Raw genomic sequence first — 12,075 nt, forward strand, 5'->3', positions numbered from 1 at the left:
GCGGCACGGGAGGCTCCGGGCGCACGTGCCCTCCCCTCCCGGCAGGTTTAGCCTGGCAGGCCAAGCCCCAGCTGTCCCAGGTCCAACCTGGACAGACCTGGCTCCGTGCCCCCAGCTGTCACCCCCTGCTCTGCACCAGCAAGGTCTGGGGAGGGGGAGCAGGACTGGCCCCCATGGGCTCCTCACTCTGCCCCTGGCCCATGCCCATGCCCCTGCCCATGCCTTCCCCCTGGCAATGGCCCTGCTGCCCTCTGCTCCCTTGCAGGGCAGGCCGCACGGGCTGTGAGATCCCCATCCTCACATTGGTGCTCAGTCCCCCCAGCCTGATGCTCAGCCCTCATCTCCCCTCAGCACCAGATGCCACCCTGGGCGCAGGCAGGCAGGCAGCAGAACAACTCCCCCGCATTAAAGGCACTGCATTTCTACTTCCCCTGGGGCAGGGCAGGAGACGTGGGACCCTGCACCCGGTGAGTTTGGGTCCAGCCTGAGCTGGGGGGGTCCTGTGCGGTTGCATGGGGAGGGGGCAAGGTCTCTGCATGGGGCCCCCTCCTCCCCCCCCTCAGCCTCCATTCCCAGGGGCCGAGCTGATCCAACCCCGCAGCTTTCTTCCACCCTCCAGATGCCTGTTTGGGCCAGGACACCCGTCCCCAGCCTTACTGACCCTCATCCCCTTGTCCCTGGGACCCACCCCCTGCCAGGGGCATTTGCATCTCAGGTGACCAGCCACATCCCTGGGGTCTCTCCCAGACCTGCTCCCTGGAGGGACTCCCACCCGACCCCTGTGGAGGAAGGCCCTGCCCTTGTGGCATGCAGGACTCCTGGCAGGTGCCCCACGCGCTGTGTCCCAGAGGGGCTGGTGGCCCTGCGCCCTGGCAGCAGAGTGGGTCCAGCTGACGCGCGGCCCCTTGTCTCCCCGCAGGACCAGGAGCAGTGCCGGGGGGAAGTGGAGGAGTGGGGGAGACCATCCCAGCTGTGCCGGAAAGCTCTGCCAGGGGCAAGATGTGGCCAGACCCTCCCGCTGCAGTGAGTCTCTCCCCTGCCCAGGGGTTGAGGGGCTGATGTGGGTCAGGGGTCTCTCACCAGGGGGCCTTTGCCCTTGCCACCCCCACGCAGTGCACAAGACCCTGGGGAAGAGTGTCACTCTCTGCCAACTCCACGGGCCCTGCAAGAATAAGGGAGGGGGTCGTGGGCTCATCCCCCGATCACAGGGACAGTCCTTCCCAAACCAGAGTGTCGGAGGGGACCTGGGACCTTGAGCTGGGAGATGGGGGCTCACATGAGACAGATGGTAACAACCAAGCACTGGCACCCCGGGGCCCAGGTCTGTGAGCCCTGCCTGGCCCCAGTGTTATGGTTGCGACCATCCCTGAACCCTGGGGAGATGGGGAACTTGCTACCCAAGGGAGTCCATCACCCCAGCAGCTCTTTCCTTCCTCAGGTGGAGAAACCCGTGGTGGGCAGCGCCGTCAGCATGTGAATGGGACCCAGCCGGGCTGGGGGCTGTGAGGGGGAGCAAGTGGGCTGGGTGATGGCTGCATGGAGGGGTGGACCAGAGGGACAAGGCTGGGGATGGCCTGGGGGTTGGCGGGCAAACGCAGGGCCAGAGGGACGGATGGGGGCAAGAGGTGGCTACATGCACAGACAGACAGACCATGGCGTGACGCCTCCCTAACCTGCGCTGTCTCATTTGCTGCAGCTGGAGCTGAAGGCGCTTCGGGCCCGGCTGGCACAGGCAGAGCAGGACATAGAAGTCATCCTGTCCTGGTAGGTGTGGGGCTGGGGAGGGAGCTGGCTGCTCCCATTGTGAGGCACAGGGATCGGGACACAAGCCCAGGGACAATCCCTGCTTCTGTGCATGTCTCTCCATGGGGAAGGGGTGTTTTCTGGGACATCACCATCAGCCCCTCTGAGCCCAGAAGCGTTTTTTGTCTCTGCAGCGCACGGCAAAGGGAGGAGCGTCTCCGGGTGAGTTTGCGTGGGGCAGAGGCTGGCCGGGGTGGGGGGGCGGGGGGGGGAGAGGCTGAGGCCAAGCTTGGCCAGGCTGGGGGACATCCCAGAGGCTGCTGAAGCTGGGAGCAAAGTCCTGACATGGCGTAGGGGTAGAGGAGGGACCTGATGGGTGCACAGGGAGGTAACGCTGGTGGGTGCAGGGCCTGATACGCTGGGCGCAGGCATGGGCAGGCTCTGATGGGCTGGGGGCGTTCTTGTGCAGGCCCAAGTGGAGGCGCTGAGGAGCCAGAACCTGTTCCTGGTGCTGGCCCTCAAGGCCCAGAGAGAGCAGGACCAGGATCTGGACAACAGCCCCACTGAGGTGAGTCGCTGTGCATGCCCCTGCCTCAGTGGGAGGGGGAGTGTGCATGTGCCTGTGTGTGCACAGGGCAAGGCTGGACCCTGGCTGCGTGGGTGAAGGGCTTGTGTGCGCAGGGCTGGTCTCCACGTGAGCTGTGTGGATGTCACAGTGGGACCGGTGGGGTGACAGGTCTGTGCTGCTCTGATTTCTCCTGCTCCCTGGATTGCTGTTCCCCAGTCTTCCCCCATACTTCATCATGTGCCAGCTCTGGGCCCACAGCCTGGATCTTCTCTTCACTGCCATTTTCCTTTTACATTCACAACAGACTCCCATGGATATGGAGGGGATGGCAGAGGAGTGCTGGCCACCCTGGAGGGGGTAAGTGGGGGACAAGGAGGGGAGGGTGAGGTGCGAGGCTGTCCTGGGTAGCTTGTGGGCTCTGGGCCAGGCTATGGGGTGTTGCAAGTGGTGCTGTTTGCATGTAGGGGAGTCCTTCCTTCTCCGGTGCTGGTGGGGATGGATTCAGTCCAGGACCCATTTCTGACCAGTTCCTTTTTGTGCAACCAGGACCATTAACCCCCACCAGGAAATGGAGACAGTGTCCCACGAGGACAAGTGGACCCAGACCAACCTGCCCCTGCATGCAGAGGCCAGCACCCAGGCAGAGGACCCTGGGCATGAACACGCCAGCACCCAGACCAGGGCCCTCTGCCTATCTGAGATGGGATGCCAGACCAAACCCCTGCCCGTGACGGATGCAAACACCTAAAGGTTGGCCAACGACCAGGACACGGGGAGAGGTATGGTGCCTTTTGTAGTGTTAGTTTGTGAGCCTGGGATCAGAGCTCGGTGGAACCTGGGTGATGATCAGGGCCTCTTCTACGTCCAGGCAGGTCAGGATGACCTATGATGCCCGTCCCTCAGGGTGCCAGCGCCTGAAAAAATGCAGCTTTCCCATCTGTCAGTCCCACATCATGTCTGCCCCTGGATCCTGTGCTCAGGCAGCATGACGCCACGTCTTAGGAGGGGATTGGTCCCGGGCTGTATGAAGCCCCAGGAGGTGGGTGGGAGACCTTCCTACCTTTACCGTAAAGTTCTTCCTTATGTCTAATGTAAATCTGCTCTCTGTCAGTTTGTGGCCATTACTTCTCTTATCACGACAGGCACCCTGGTAAATACAGTATCTCCTATTTCATTCTGCCCCCCGCCACCTCCTGATGAATTTGTAGATGGCCACAGGTCACCTCTCAGCCTTCTCTTGCAGAGGCTGAAGACATCCAAGTCCCTTCGTCTCTGTAGGATCTTACCCGCAGGCCGTGAACTATATGAGTGGCCCTCCTCTGGACCCTCTCAAGGTTATCCACATCCCTCTTGAAGTGCGGCATCCAAAACTGGATGTCGTTTTCCAGCTGCACCCTTACAAATGCCGCATAGAGGGGAAGTATCACCTTCCTTGACCTGTTTGTGATGCACCTGCTAATTCATGATAGACTGCGGTTAGCTTTACTTATCACTTTGTCACACTGACGACTCAAGTTCATCTTGGTGTCGACTATGACTCCAAGATCCCGTTCTTCTGCTGTGCTGCTTAGAAAGTCATCTCCCAGATTGTAAATGTGACGGTGACTCTCTCTCCCTAGGTGCAGCACTTGGCACTTGACTTTATTAAACTACATCCTATTCTGTCCATGATCCATCTCTAACCAGTTACTTCTTGTGCAATCAGGAGCAGATTCCCCTCCCAGAGGATGGACATGGGGACCCAGGCCAGCCTGCCCGTCACTAGAGAGGCCAGCACCCAGGCAGAGTGCCCCAACAGCGTGTGCCAGACGAAGCTGGGAGGCAGCAAAAAAACAGTCCCTGGGTGTCATTTAAAGCTAGTTGTTCTGGAAAGGGCATGCTATTGTGAAAGCACTTCTATCCTTGGGAGCTTTGGGGGCCAGTTTCTGGCTCCTGTGGGTTCTGCAGTGCCCTACAAGGGCCAAAGGCTGGGTGAATTCTTCCTGCAGCCCATCAGCATAAGGCTGCTTGCCTGAATGCAGCCACTAGCGGGTGCTGAGCAGGTAGATATCGACAAGCCCGTCCTGCACTGCTGGCAGAATGTATGCTCCCGCGTGTGGATGTGCCGGTGCCGGGCCAGGTGGGCGACCAGGGTGAGGCTCTTCCCACATACAGAGCACTGATGTGGCTTCTCCCCTGTGTGCATAAGCTGGTGCTGGGACAGGCTGCAGGAGTGGTTAAAGCTCTTGCCACATTTGGAGCACCGATGTGGCTTGTCCCCCATATGTATGAGCTGGTGCGAGGAATGGGTGAAGCTGTTTCTACACACACAGCACTGATATGGCCTTTCTCCTGTGTGGATGTGCTGGTGCTGGGCCAGGTGGGAGGGCAGGCTGAAGAACTTCCCACGGTCAGGGCACCAATGTGGTTTTTCCCCTGTGTGTATAAGCCGGTGCTGGGCCAGGTGGGAAGGGCAAGTGAAGCTTTTTCCACATTTAAGGCACCGATGTGCATTCTTCCTTGTATGGATATAATGATGCCGGGCCAGGCTGGAGGAGCAGCTGAAGCTCTTGCCACACTCAGGACACTGATGTGGCTTCTCCCCTGTGTGGATGCAACTGTGCTTAGCCAAGCTGGAGGGCTGCCTGAACCTCTTCCCACACACAGAGCACCCACGTGGCTTCTCCTCCATGTGGATAAGCTGGTGCCATGTCAGGTGGCAGGATTGAGTGAAGCTTTTCCCCCACACACAGGGCATTTATGTGGCTTCTCTCCTGTGTGGATATGCTGGTGCTGGGTCAAGTGGGAAGAGCCAGAAAAGCTCTTCCCACAATCAGAGCACTGATGTGGCTTCTTCCCTGTGTGGATGAGCTTGTGTTTGGCCAACACTGAGGACCGAGTGAAGCTCTTACCACACTCAGAGCATGGATGTAGCTTCTCCCTGATGTGCACACGCCTGTGTCTGGACAGGCTGGAGGGCTGCCTGAAGCTTTTTCCACACTTGGCACACTGGTGTAGCTGCTCCCCCTTCTGCACACACTGATGCTGGGAAACGATCTTGCCAGCAAATGAAGTGCTTCCTGCACTTGCTGCAGCAGTATGCCTTCCTCTCAAAGTGAATGAGCTGGTGCTGAGCCAGAAAGAAAAACAGGGTGAAGGACTTACTACACAACACAGAGATACTGATGCTTCTCTTTGTACACATGTGGGCACTTGACCAGGTCTGACCGGCACACAAAGCTCTTCCCCCATTTGGTGAAGTGGTGGGGGCACTCTCTAGAATGGATATCGTTTCATAGATTTCATAGGCATTAGGGTTAGCAGGGACCTCGGAAGATCATCGAGTCCAGCCCCCTGCCCCAGGGGCAAGAAGTCAGCTAGGGTCAAAGGATCCCAGCAAGATAGTGTCCAAACATTTCTTAAAGAGTCCAGAGTAGGTGCTTGCACCACCTCTGGAGGGAGTCTATTCCACGCCTTGGGGGCTCGGATAGTAAAGATGTTTTTTTCTTATGTCCAGCTTAAAACGGTCTTGGAGGAGTTTGTGACCTCTGGACCTTGTATCCCTTGGGGCACGCTGGTGATTGTTGCGAGCAGGCAGGGTCTAGAGGCAAATGAAGCTTGTCCCCTGCAACACTTGGCACGTATGTGGGGCTTTTTCCCCAGCGTGCTTTATCTTGTGCAAAGCCAGGAGTGCAGGGCAGTTAAAACTTTTCCTGTACTCAGGGCAAGGGTGGGCTCTCCCCCTGTGCTTCCCTCTGAAGCCCTCCCCACTAGCTTGGTTTGGATGCAGTGTCTCTCTCCAGTGGAACTTTGGCTTATGGCTCTGCAGGTCTCTTAGCTCCACAAATTTTTCCTTGCACCCAGGGCTCTTTATGGGTTCTGTCCCTTCTACACTCTCACATCCAACTGGAGATGGTACCTGGTTCACTGCTATGTTCTTCTGCTTTTGGGGCCTCCCATGACTCTTGTGCCATGGCTCCTTCTCAGGTCTCAGGGAGTCCATCTCACCCAAACTCCCTAGGGAAGTGCATGGTGGCTCCAGGTGTGAGGGCCCTTCCTCAGGAGGCTGCTCCTCAGCAGCCAAGCACCTCCTGTGTGGAGAAGAGAAACTCTGGATTAGTGCCTGCCCTGCTGGCAAAGGTCAAACACTGCGATTCCTTCTGCTGGGATGGGCTTCAGAGAAGGACTGGACCCTGGCACTTGCATTTCCTTAAGAAAACAAGGTCTTCCTTCCCAAACCCCAAGTGCTGGATAGGAGGAAGAGGAAGGTCCATATGCCATGCTAATGCTCCCTAGTCAGTGGATTTCAGAACCATATTCTCAGGGTTTCTGTCCCAGCTGTCAGCCCCATCACCTCAGACCCTGCTGACAGAAAACGCCATGCAGAATGTGTCCATTAGGATAGTACCTGAACGGCTTCATGCTCTGATGGGCTGCAGATGAGACCAGAGGCATTTGCTTAAAGGAATTAAAAAGCTCTTTAAGGACTGATGTACCATACAGCATGGCTGGGTCTAGGGGGAAAATGATGCCCCACAGAGCCATTGAATGAAGCCCAAGACCATAATTAAACGCTTTCTGGGTTCCAGATCAACCTCACCAGGAGAAACCAGGGAGAGCCCCAGCCTCTCTCTTGTCCAACAATAATGGCCGCATAGAACTTCTGCCAACCATGCTGACTTCCATGGGGAACTACCAAACACATGCCCTGGGAGACGGTTTTATAGGGATAAGGCTACCTTGGACTGGGGAATCAACTCATACGTGGCTGAGTGAAAACCGAAATTTAAAAATCATGGTACCCCAAGGAAACCAAGTCTGTGCCTAAAAATCAAGACACCAAACTGAGTTGTCCCCTAACAGCTTTAATTAGGGGTAGAAGAAAGGAACAGTTGCTTCTCTCCATAACTTTGAATTTTGGGCAATGGGAACACCAGCTGCCTGGATACATTGCAGCATAAGCTATTTGAGGTCAACACCTGGGAATGGCAGCACAGGGTAGGCCTGCAGTTTCCAGGCCCCCTGTCCCTGAGCATGGAGCATTTCTGAGAGGGCAGTTGGGTGGAGGGGACAGGCACAACTCACCTGACAGCAGGTTCTCCAACCTTGAGATTTCCCCACAGTCTTCCTCATCACCGACTCAGAGCTCTACCCGTCCTTGCTGGATGCGGCATATTAAGTCAGGTGTGGGACCTCGATATCTTGTGAAGGGCAATAGTTAGAGTGTTTGTGATGATACTGGATGCAGAATGACCAACCAGGATGTGGGGAATGGATCCAAGGAACTCAAGGATTCTATTAGGGCCTTGAAGGAAAAGGGGAAAGTGGACAGTTAGGATGAAAGAAAAGGCACAGCAGGGAGAAGCCTTTAATAGATTATGGTCCTTGCCACCCACGTAGTGAAGGGATAGTCACAGGACACAAAGCACCAACTACTCTGAGGTATAAAAAGGGTATGAAACTAACAGTCACCAGAGACAGGGATGGAGATGTAGTTTATCTGTGATGGACTAGAAGCAGAAACAAAGCTTTTTCTGTTTTCAAGGTAGGAAAATTAAGAGACATTTGACATGCTTATGGATGGATAACATTCATCTTATCACGGCAAAAGGAGTGGAAATGAGTTTACTCTCAGTGAAGATTTCAAGTAAGGACTCATGACAGTGAACCGAATCCATGAGAGGGCTGACAATTAAAGCTTTATTCTGGGGGAGAGAGAGAGAGAAATTCATCAACAGAGCACAACTAAAGCAACGATCCCATCCAATCATACTAGAATGGAAGACGAGTACACAGGTTGGTAAACACCACAGGGTTTAAAACAAAGTTCATGGGAGTCATGGACATAGAGAAAAGAAGGAAGTAGACATTTTACAGCCCGTGAAAGCCCATAATATAGAATGGATCTATTTGGTCTTTGCTGAACTAGAAAAAGCATTTGAGCACTTCCTCAAGGAAGTCCATGGGGGGAAATGGAAGGAAAAGAAAGCACCAGAAAACCAAACTGACCTAATAAAAATCAAGTACCTTAAACCTCCACACAAGCCAGAACAAGCCCCTGTATTAGAGAGTCTCTGAAAATGAAGGCTGGTTTTCACTAGGCCCTGCACCTCACCCACTTCTTTTTAAACACAGTGATAGCATTTGACAGGCAGATGGATTTTAGGAAGACGACAAGAAAACTTCTGAGAACGGCAGAGTGAGTATGAGAGCACAGGTCTCAGAGTAAATACAGCAAAGACGGAGTCTATGGTCTGTGGAAATGAAGATGTGAGGAAGAAATGTGGACAGAGGCTTCCAGAGACTCCTTATTAGAAGCACCCAGGTTCCATCATGAATACCTGTCACTAGAGAAGAAGTTGAGAAAATGCAACTTCCATGTGTTATAGCACCAGAAGCTGATAGGACTTCCATTAACTTCTGCTGGGTTGTAACCAGAGGAGAAAGGGGATTTAGATAGCTCTGAACTGAGCATGCTTGGATTGTTAAACATGCTCAGTCAGGACATGAGGCAAAAGAGGGAAGAAATCAGAATACTTCCCCAAGGAATAGCTGTTAGTGAATTTTTACACACAACGAACTGGAAATTATAATGAACAGGCTGAGAAGGAAAAGGGAGATCATTTTGGTAAGGAACTACTGAATATGGAAGCACCAAGAATTACACGAATGGGAGAGACTCAAGTGAAGATGGCTGGATCAAATGAAGGAGGATATATCAATATGAAACATAAGAGAGATCGGATTACAGAAAGCAGTGGGGAGGAAGTAGGTTTAAACCACCAGCCAAAAGTTCACGAGGAGACTGTTGAAAACTAGAAGGCAAACTTCAGAGTTCACAGCTCCAGGGAGAAGCAAGAAACAGAGCTTTACCCAGGTTAACAAGGGCTTGGTAATTCTTCAGCATCTGGTTCCGGTAAAGCACCTTGTCTGCATCTTCCAGCAGCTCCCACTCCTTCTGCATGAAATACAAAGCCATGTGCTCAAAGACCTCCTGGTGCTGCAGTCACAAGTGTCACACCATCAGTATCTCCTGTTCCAGCTGCCTCCAGCCCCTGCCGCTTTGTCTGGAATTACTCTATACTATAACTATGTGCAAGCTTTGCCATGACAGGTAGGGATGCAAAATTGTCTATTATTCAGCTGATGTGATGTGGATGCAGCTGTGGACATAGGAGTTCGTGCGTCTGCCTTAGCTCAGCTCCTCGTGTTCTATTTGCTCAGTCCTTGGAGGCAGCCCAAGCAGCACTTTCAGAGGTAGACAGCTCTGGCCCCATGGACTCTGACCAGGCCTTGCCATGTCAGCACCCCTGGCTACCTGCACTTGGAAGGGAGCTCCAACTATTACCAGCTTGGGGTGTTTGCAGCCTCTGCCACCAGAGGCTCATCACTCTTCAGGTCTCTCCACTCCCCAGATAATTTCAGCACCCCTGCCTCTTCCTGGCTCTGCCACAGCTGTACTCCCACCCGTAGCTGGAGCTAGTGCCCTGCTCACCTCCATGCTCTTCTTGTGCTTTGAAGGCCTTCGCTGCTTCTTCTGCACTTGGTCTGGTTCAGGTGTCAGGGGACCCCTATCCCCCAGTCTCTCTGAGGAAGTCCTCTGCATCTCCAGGTTTACAGGCCCTTCCTTAGGAGGCTGCTGATCAGATCTACTCAGGGTCCCTGCTCCTCCTGGGTGGGGGAAGATAATTGACAGGTTAGCCCTGGTGCTGCCAGCACCCTGCTATTCTCCTAGACTGGAGTCTAGGGCTCCTGTTACTTTAATGGAGAAGCTACAGCTACAATCCCAGCTGAACAGGGCTAGCTGCAAGAGGGAAGGCAGCACAGAAACACTGCTGCCAAGGCAGTGAGCTGGCCATTAAAGCAAAGGGCCATATCTGCAGCCAGTCAAGGCAGCACCCAACCAGAGGGAAAGGCTTAGGTAGCATATAAACCAAAGCAGGGCAGGTTAGAGAGCTTGAGCCAGGGAGGGCAGTCTGGCCCTGGAGGCAGAGAAACAAGCTCCAGGGTAGGAGGAGCTCCTGGCTGCCTGTGCTGCCCTGGGGAATGGAAGTAGAATACTGCTGACTTGTGGAGGTATGACTCACAGTAAAGGGAAGCTCTGCAATGCAACCAAGAAGCTGGTGTTTGGGTTCAGACCAGGCATGGAGTTTGTGTTATAACCAGAGGGCTTATTCCTGGGTTATAATTTATACCAGTGGACTGGGCTAGGTCTATCATAGGTGGAAGAGATCCCAGCAGTGCCCAGGAGGGGCCAAGATAAGGGCTGGAGCCCAGAAGCCAGGTCTAGCACAGTGGGCCTGGGCTAGAAGGCCCAGTGAGAGGAAAGGGGCAGAGGCCAGAAAGGCCAAGGCCCCAGCAAGTTAGAGAGACTGAACAGCAACATCTGTGAGGCACAAGCATGGCGACAGGGGAGGTCTGAGACCATGAATTTGGCCCTTAAGGCAATTGGTGCACTAGAGCACAACCTGTTGCTCTGGGACCCCTGAACAACCTTCCTTTTTTCAAGTTAAATACTTGCATCAAGGAGTGGCAGGAAGGAAGGAGGGGATGGTACCCAAAGAGCCAGGGAAACGGGAGCTGTGTGGCCAGCAGGGATGTCATGGCCACCCCTGTGACCTGGCACTTGCTATGTCAGACACCTGGTTATGAATACTGCAGCCCTTAGAGGCAGGGGCAGACACCCGAGCCTCTCCCCCTGCATGCAGGATAGCTACTCAGGCACCCTACCCTGCACCTATACCTTACCTGCCTCCTGGTTGGACAGAGGCTCCTCTTTGGGGACACAAGGTGACTTGTGCTGAGGCCCTGGAGTTTCCCTCTGTCCCGTCTCCTCCAGAGGCATGTCTGTAAGATGGGCCTTCAGCTGCTCCAGCCAAGAATCAACAGGTTCCTATAATACCCTAGTGGGCTGCATCTCGTCTGAGGACACCTCCTTGACCTTCACGTTCACTGTGACCTGCAGACAAGATAAATAGGTCACTGGGGAGCTGGGAGAGATGGGGGTGGGAGGAAATATCCCCCCAGACACACACAGGTGGAGACAACAGCACTGATGAATGCTTTAACATGGAGCTTCTCATCCTCCGCCTGCCCCAGCTGAAACCTTTCGGGCAGAGTCGCTGCGCCAGAACAGGTCTCCACGCTGCGCCCCCAGCTCTCAGCTCTGCATCTCCTGGCACAGGATGGCCAGAAACTGCTCCAGCACCGCCAGCATCTGCCCCTCGCTGCGTTGCTGGGCTCCCGCCAGCGCTGGCAGAGCTCCCGCAAGCGGCCACAAGCCTCCCGCAGCGCCTTGCTGTGTTGCGGGCCACTATTTCACTTGCTGTTGCACCAGCCATCTCGGGGGCGCCTTGCCAGTCCCAGCTTGGAGACGAGAAGGGCTTTTCCTGCCCCCTCAGCTCCTACCTTGACTCCTCCAGGGTCCTGCTCCTCCACCTTCGCCTCCCGCTGCACCAGGGCTGAGACAGGACGGTGCACGGCTGCCACGGGCTCCGCTCAGCAGCCAGTTTCTCCACCACGAGAGGCCTCCCCCCAGCCCGGGGCCTTGCTCTCCCCTCCACGGGCGCCCAGGAGGGGCAGGCTGTGCACGTCCGTGGGAACCGAGACAGCGCAGATTTACCACGTGACAGGACCCAGGACCTAAGCCCTAAGCCATCCCCTGCACACGCCCCGCCCCCTCCACGGCCCTGCACACGGCCCCACCCGCGCACACAGACCCCGCCCCCCGCCACAACCGAGTTCCAGCCCCCGCTCTCGACTTCCCTCAGGCCCCGCCGCAGGGC

At 55.2% G+C, this 12,075-nt stretch overlaps 2 pseudogenes; one reads left to right on the forward strand and one right to left on the reverse strand.

The window, feature by feature from the left end:
• The first annotated feature begins 48 nt into the window (after window positions 1-48).
• LOC112548743 lies at window positions 49-3,882 on the forward strand (annotated as a pseudogene).
• On the reverse strand, window positions 2,430-6,321 carry LOC106723282 (annotated as a pseudogene).
• Window positions 6,322-12,075: the final 5,754 nt, after the last annotated feature.

Source organism: Alligator sinensis, unplaced genomic scaffold (genome assembly GCF_000455745.1).
Source record: "Alligator sinensis unplaced genomic scaffold, ASM45574v1 scaffold719_1, whole genome shotgun sequence".
Classification (NCBI taxonomy): domain Eukaryota; kingdom Metazoa; phylum Chordata; order Crocodylia; family Alligatoridae; genus Alligator; species Alligator sinensis.